The sequence below is a fragment of the Morone saxatilis genome, unplaced genomic scaffold (assembly GCF_004916995.1).
Source record: "Morone saxatilis isolate NCDOM2014 unplaced genomic scaffold, NCSU_SB_2.0 Contig10, whole genome shotgun sequence".
In the NCBI taxonomy this organism is placed as follows: domain Eukaryota; kingdom Metazoa; phylum Chordata; class Actinopteri; family Moronidae; genus Morone; species Morone saxatilis.
The window spans coordinates 11,525,888-11,534,314 of NW_023339652.1; positions in this window are offsets into that span (position 1 = coordinate 11,525,888).

An 8,427-nucleotide genomic window follows, 5' to 3' on the forward strand; every position below is an offset into this window, starting at 1 on the left:
TCGGATTTGTTTGGGGAGAGAGTTTCAGAGGGAGGGGGCAGCTATGGAGAAGGCTCTGTCACCCCAGGTACAATGCTTGGTCCTCAGTGGTGGAGACAGGTGGTTGGCATCAGAAGAGCGGAGGCTTCGGGAAAGAGTGTGGCGATGGAGGTCTGCAAGGTAGGAGGGGGCCTGGTTCTGGAGGGCTTTGTGAGTATGGAGTAAGGACTTTAAATTGGATCCGTTGTTGGACAGTTCTGGTGATTTGGTTGACATGGTGTTCAAAGGAGAGGTTATTGTCGAAGATGACTCCGAGGTTGCGACTGTGGGGGGATGGAGACAGGGTGGAGTTGTCAATGGTGAGGCTGAAGTTGTTTGTGTTTTTGATGAGGGATTTGGGACCGATAATGATTATTTCAGATTTGTCACAGTTGAGTTTGAGGAAGTTGGCATGCATCCATGATTTGATTTCAGTGAGGCAGTGTGTCAGAGTGGAGTGGGTTGTGGGTGTTATGGATTTAGTGGAAATGTAGAGCTGGACATCATCAGCATTACAGTGAAAGTGGAGACCATGACAGCGTATGAGGTTACCAAGGGGGAGAATGTACGGGATGAACAGAAGAGGACCAAGCACTGAACCCTGGGGGACGCCTTGGGACAGGGGAGCAGTGGAGCAGGTGCAGTTGTTAATATTGATGAACTGTTTGTGGAAAGGATTTTTTCAAGTGCGGCTATCAATGCACATATCCAGCATTTATTATGCATTTTATATGTTTAAAGGCACAGTTCAACCCTTATTTGCTCTCATGCTGACAGTTAGATAGAAAAGATAGATACCATTCTCATATCTGTATGAATATGAAGGTACCGCCAGCAACTGGTTAGCTTACCTTAGCACAAAGTTTGAGAGCAGGAGGAAACTAGCTAGCTTGGCTCCGTCTGACGATTGCAAAATCTACCTACCAGCACCTCTCATGAAATCTCTGCTGAGTGCATGGCAACCTCATGACAAAACTCAAGGGAGTCACTGATTCAGGCTAAGAAATAGCTAATAAAACTTTAATTTGCCACTTTTCACATTCTTGCTTTTGTACAGATTAAACAAATAACACAAGAAGTGTTAATTAGCGAGCTTTAGAGGTGCTGGTAGGTGGAATCTGTCAATTTTGGACACAATTTTGGAAACTGCTAGCCAGGCTAGAAGTTTCCCCTGTAGCCAGTCTTTGTGCTAAGCTAAGCTAATTGGCTGCTCAGACATGAGAGTGGTATGAATCTTTTTTATCTTTAAACTCTTCGGCAGGATAGTGAGAAACTGAATTTCCCAAAATGTCAAACTTAAACTTAATCATTTCATTTGAATATGATATAATAATGTTTCTACATTTTCAGATAAGAAAAAAAAGAAAAAAAAACATCTGATTCAGTTGCCTCTACTCGGTGCTGTATTTGCACATCACAGAAACACATTCTACAAAACTCATTGTGCGTGTCTACTCTACTACTTTGTATTCTTCTTACCCCATTTTCTTTGCTGTATCCTAGTTTTCACTGCTATGAGAGTTCAGTTTCCCTTCAGGGATCATGGCATTTTTATCTTTCCATAACTGCCTGTTGACCTGCATAAAAATACTAAACTGTATAATTTGGCAACTCCATTCGGTTTGGACACATAATTCAAATTCATATTATTTATCAAACATTCAGCCCTGTTCAATTGCTGCTGGATAGAGGCAGGGTGCTCAAATTAGAGCATCCAGCTCCTAATTACAGTCTGTTAGTCACTGGCTGAGTCCCATATTCTTTCCACTCATTTCCCTGTTTTGAGAGGGGTTTAGCACTCTATCAGACAGCTTGCTATGACAGCTATGGCTACGCTTCTGTCATTGTAATTACCTCTTCATCTCTGCGCACATTTGTTTTACGAGCTCATATTTTGCAACTTCAATCTCAATCCATTAACCTTTTTAAGGGGGCTCCAGAGAGAGGGAGGGACTGAGAAAGGCCTTTGTTCTGAAGATGTGGTGAGCCACGCCCATACCAGAATCTCTAACATGGATTTTTAATTGATCAAAGAATTAAAAAAGTAAATAAAAAACACTCAAAAGAGGGAGTTGGGGGAAGGTCGGGGCAAAAACACCTGTATGCAACTCTGCTCTTCCTTTTCATCTCAACTTCAAAACTAATCACACTCAGAGCACAAAGTCACTGTGTCACAGCCTCTCTTTGGTTAGCTATTTGCAAATTACTTTGCTAGTCAGTCATCCAATAAAACGTCAGGACATATTTGAATTTTTAAAAGCCAGATGCCTTTGACCGGCTCCGCTTGTGCTGGCGCTAATGCAATAATAAGCTGCTTCTGTTTACTCTAAATGTTAATTTAAGGTGAGCTTTAAGGTGTGATCATCAATTTGCTGCAGAATCTGAATAAGAATCTGCAATGAAAGCAAGTATAGTCTTATCTGAGTCCTGGGAAAAATCCAATAAATCCCACAAGCACACACACACACACACACACACACACACACATACACACAAAGATGATAAGGTAATGTCATTGTCATCTGGCTATCTGATTAAGTAGATTAAAGACACATTTAGTGGTCGGTTTGCAGCTCCGATGGCTTTGTGTGGGGGGTAAATATCACCCTCACACACTCTGCTCTGTCCTCATTACCTGCAGTCTTCTCTGGAAGTAGCTACCATTTACCACCTACAGTTTGGCTACTGTAGTATGTCGTAAACACCAGCAAAATCAAACCAACTACTAGTCAGCATTTTGGTCTAAGGTAAGATAAGGTCTAAGATCCGTAACTCCATCACATGCATCCAAACATATTAGCACCTGTTGTGAAGCACATCTGTTTAAAGGTGCGCTATCACTCACTACCCAAGTCCTAGAAACAAACGGAACAGCCACTTGGATGGTGAGGTCCATTTTGCAGGTTTCCACAGACTAATAGACCAAGAACCCAGGGCACTGAATCAATAGAGCGCTGAGCTACTAGACAGCTTGTTCAATTCCATTTCCTCAGAAAAGCCCCTTTCCTATTACGGGAATTTCCTCTATTTTCTCTCTTCCTCCACTGAGGGAGTGATGGTGGAAACGGTTGGCAGGAAAGTACTTGAAATAAGTTCAGACATCCTATCTAAAGGTCCATGCGGGAGGCGGCTGGTTAAGGCAGCCACCCGGAGAGGCCAGCTTGTTTGAAGCTAAAGTTAAGTTACTGTATAGTGATGAGCTCCTAACTATAAGAGTTATTATTATTGTACATATTATGTCTTATGTCAGTTTACTTTAATTCTGGTTACCAGCCTCACAATTCAGTACAGAAAGAAGTAGCATGCAAACAGTGCCATTACTGAGATAAGACATCCTCTTGAAGAAAATACTGTAGGTAATCATGGATGCTGAGCGTGTGTGTGTGTGTGTCTGGGCAGGCAGCAGCCTTCCAGACAAAGGAATCCCATCTTAAGAGGACACTATGCCCAAAGGCTATTAAAACAGGCAGACGATCTGTTGGGGAATCTCTAATGCTTTGGCTTGCCTCAGCGGATGGCTACACCTCATTGTTATATGCTAGCCTTCTATTTCCCCCTGTATCTCTCTGCATCTTGTGCATCATTTATTTTCTGCATCCACACAAACATCTCTCCTCACTCCCCTTCCCTTTTTCTCTTCTGGGGAAACTGGAACATCTAGGTGCCTATCGACTCATGTGGTATTTGTACCCTCAGAGCTTAAAAATATCAAACCCCCTTCTGTTTTTGCCAAAAGTAAAAGATGCAGATGAAAGACGTGTGAAAGCGGGAAGTTTGATCTTTGCAACAGGTGTGTCTCTTCTGTTGAAGTCCACTCTGCTTACTCACTGCAAGCTACTCTACTTTTAAGCTTTAGTCAATGCATCAGTCATATACTTCAAGCTAGTATTAACGTGACATCAGCTTGGCCTGTGGAAATCTTTCTGACGTGAGACAAGGTTTGTTGTGTGATTTTTGTGTGCATTCAGGGCTATGAGAGCCGCCTCTGTTTATCATATAGCACACAGTGTCAATGCACCTGCACTTCCCTGTACAGAGGACGTATAGTGTGAATTCATTTTCAAGCCCATAATAATCCATTTTAAAGGAGGGACAGTGAATGGATTGTTCAATCATGCAGCCTTACAACCGTCTCAGAGTAGGGCAAAGTCATCAGGCGTAATAACAGTGCAGCAGTATTTGAAAGAAATCACACTGGGTCATTCATGGCAGTTACAGTGGAAATGGACAAGCATTGCACAGAATTATATAAAGCTAATCTAATATGAGCTAATATATGGAAATTATATGTTTTGTATCTATTGGTAAGACACACATTACATGTACTTTAAAAATGTGTAGCCTTGAGTTACATCAACGTGATCGCTAATTCTTTATGTTATTATTAATAATAAAATTCAAGGTTTTTTTCATTGTTTGCAGTTGAATAAGCAAACAAATTTAATATGTTTTAATAGCCGAGTTGCACCAAAATTAGTAAATGTATATTGGAGCAGCAGTAAATAATCTATACTCTCTATATATAATATTATAAGGGTTTTCCTCAGATTCAACTTCAGACTTTCACATTTACAGGGCATAAATAGTCTAATGAAAGAGACTATTAAGTTGTATTGTGGGGAATGTAGGATCAAAAGTTGTTGGAGACACATACTAGGGGCTAGATGTTACAGTATGTTGGCCTCTGCTGCTTCAGTTTCTTTTTCAAATCTGTCTCTTGTAAGTCCTCTGACTTTCTGTGTGCAAATTATTTATGTCCCGATGATTCAGATTCACAATGTATTTTATTTTACATTTATCAGGAAAGAAAATCTATATTTGTGGAAGTCACATCTGTCTGACTAACAGTGACCGCACACTCAAAGCTTCCAGCAAATTCTGCACAGTCAACGAGATGATGTTGCACATCTGAGTAGCTCAGTCTGTTTTGTGTTTTTCCTCTCTGGTATCATCCATTTACGAATCACAAATCATCCAGCTTTGCAGGAACCAAATCAGACACACTGTGGATCAGATAATAGTTGACTTCAGTCTGTTAGTGCAGACAAAAAGGTTGGCAGGGACAAGGAAAAACGTCTCCAAAGAGACGAGACTTCAAAGCAGGCACAAACTGAGCCTCAATATGGGTTCAGGTTCCGTTGGCCGTGTCTGTCCAGGAAGTTAGTTGGGAAACTCCACGCTGTCATCTGCTGTCCAGTGAAGTTTCTGTTCTGTTTTCAGACTTCTCTTTTTGGCAGTCATTAACTTAGATAAACACAGATAACAGAGCCGAGTAACCTCATCTACCTCTGAGGCAAGACACTTGCAGCATAGAACAGGTGATTAAAAGGACTTGGCTGTGTGTGTATATGCATGCGAGCGTGAGTGCCACAAAAGGTTGAAGGGACACAGCCAGGCAGACGTTCTTTGGAGTTGCCTGGCAACCCTCTAGCCACAAAGAGGGGGAAGTGTGGTGCTTGCTATGACGCCTTATGTAACTGCAGGGATGAGTCTGAGGAGAATGAAATAATCCATTGCCACAACTTGTTCTCTTTATAGTATCTGGGAAAACAAAATTGAAAGAAATCATGCATTAAAGAGGGCTGGATTGCATGCTCTGTGGTCGCATGTACCATGCATTCAAACTGCCGCTGGGTTAAACAACATCAGCATCTCAGAATGTAACTCAAAAGTCTTTATAAACTCCAGAAATGGTTTCATGAATTCACAACAGATAATCAACCTATCCCTCATCCATGGTGATGTTTTCTTTTCTGTAGGTCAGCACCAACTGTGTGCTGCAGGGTGGCATGCAGTGAAGCCATGAGAACCTCCGGTGAACCTGTGGTGCGGCTTGGTGGGGGGATTCTTCTCTCCCCTGCCTTTCTGCCTGCCTGCCTGCCTGCCTGCCTGCCTGCCTGGATAGCCTGGAGCTTTGCATAAACACAACCCATGGGTACCCTGAGCTAGATCTGCCAGCAGTGTGGAAGATTATAACACCGGGGTAGAGATGGAAGAAAAAAAGGGGGGTGAATGAGGACAGAGAGAGAGAGAGCAGGGAATTTGGAGAAAAAAGGGGAAACAACAGAGAAATGGGGAGAGATGGTGGGCAGCAGCTGGAGATGATTACGACTCCCAGGTTGAATCTCTCACCATGCTCCAATTCCCTCGTTCGCTTGTTCACTTGATCACTCATTCACTCACTCACACCTTAACCACTGCAGATGGATACCTGTGGTGCGGAGATTCCATTAAACCACATTAGATATTTATGAAACAGGGAGAGAGTGAGTGAGTGAGTGAAAGACACAAACAGCTTTCGATAATGTAGGTTACATTCTGGGTTTGTTCTGCTAAAAAACTATCACTGAAAAAGTTTTGTGTCATCCCTGCAGACATGTTTTATTGTTCATAAACTAGCTGGATATATTTGTGTGCTGGATTTTGATTGTTAAAACAATTGCATGTATGTCCTCTTGGGAAAATATTGGGAAAATTAAAGCTTCACTATCTTTTTTTCATAATAACACTGGTTCAAATAACATTTTTAAATATGAAAAGAGTCGCTTATTGTGACCAAATCATGCTGCATGTACTGAAGGATGGCATAAAAACAGCAGGACCTTGTAGGTGTGCATGAAGAGTGCAAAACATACAAAAGAAACTAGACTATACATGTATTATACATGTCAGTCTGCACGTTCATTCAGTATTCAGTCAGTATGTGCATCCAGGCGTCTTGACGGCATACTAATTTCCTACACTGACACAGCCCTTGCTGTGATCTCTGTCTGAGCTCTAACATTATTGCCAGGGGCCACAAACAAAGATAAGTAAATCAGAGCTGCCTGGCATCCTGGCAACTCACCCCTGAGGCCTGTGGATTGGGCAAACAGATAAATAGTGTGAGAGAAGGGTAGGAGCAAGAAAAGAAGCTAAGATCGAATAATTATTGGAAGGTGAAGGAGGGATACTGTGAATATACAAATAAGTCACAATGCAAAAAAAAAAGGAAAAGCAAAACACAGAGGCAGGAAGCATGGGGAGGTCAAGTGAGCCAAGCAGGAGAGCGCTACAGATAATGATAGAGACAGAGAAATATAGTAATGGCTGTGGGCAGTATTTAAATGAGTCTGTGTGGCGGTCCAGTGCACAGATTGACTGTGAATTATTACCACTGTGTGCTCACTGGAGCTGCTTGCCTGCTAGGCCAATAAGCACTCAGTAATTCAGAGAGACAGAAACAAAGAAAAGAGGGCAGAGAGTTAGAAAACCCTGGATGATCTGAGTACACCATGTTAAATTACTTACGAACTGTTGTGTTTAAGGTAATGAATTACTTTGTAACTTACCCTCATGTTGGACAGTCTCAAGCCCGTTCAAGTTTCGTAGTACAGCAACATATTGTGTCTCAATGGGTTTATAGTTTAAATGCAGATACTACTAATACTAAAAAAATCTCAGAAAAACATTTACACACAGAATTCTAGAGAGAAGAAGTTCAAAATGAGAAATGGCTAGACGTGCAGAGGTTGCAAATGGCAAGTTGTGAACCTAAATAGAGAATAGTAACAGTCTTACAAAATACTGTAATAACAATATCTAAACATATAATCATCCCACATGCCCTCATAGTTTTTGCAGTGTTGCTTTCCATCTTGTCTCACCCTGCCTCGCTATTTTCCTCCCCTCTGTTCCTAGAGAGAGTATGTGTGTGTGTGTGTGTGTGTGTGTGTGTGTGTGTATGGAGAAAAAGAGCTTAGATCTCTTGGAGAGTAGATCAGTAAGGCCGTGGGCAGAAGCAGGGCACTGGGCCCCTGAGTCCCAAAACCATCACCTACAGTACACTGCCCTCAGCTAGAAACACACACACTCAACTTGAGAACTCACACAGCACACTTATCTGTGTGTCTGCGTTTGCTTGGTGTTTGTGTTTGCTTGTCAATATCTGAAAAGTGTGACTTTATCGATTATGTTAATGTTTATATTCAGGCACATTCACAGGCTGTGCTGCATATACAGTATTATTAAATAAAAATACTGGGTAATTATTGCTGGTGCTGTCTGTCAGAAACCGCTTTTTTTCCCCTTTTTCCTGTATAACTTGAACAATCGGTTATTTAAAAAATGTCAGTAGGAGCCTGTGTGTAATTAATCCTTTTATAGTAATTATATTGTCTCCTTCCTCCCACGAAGAGAGTTTAGAGGTCAAGGTCAGAGAAGTTTGTATCAGTGGGGATCAAAATATTAATTTCATCTTATATACTGATATACTTATATCAAATGACTGAGTGATATGTAGGAGATTCCATTTAGGTGTTTTTTTTATGGTTTTGGGTTTTTTAGGGTCTGCGTGCTTTTTACACATAATGCTTCTCTGCTGTTACCAGATATCTTTAAATGCATCTTGTTTTCTAATAATATCTCCGC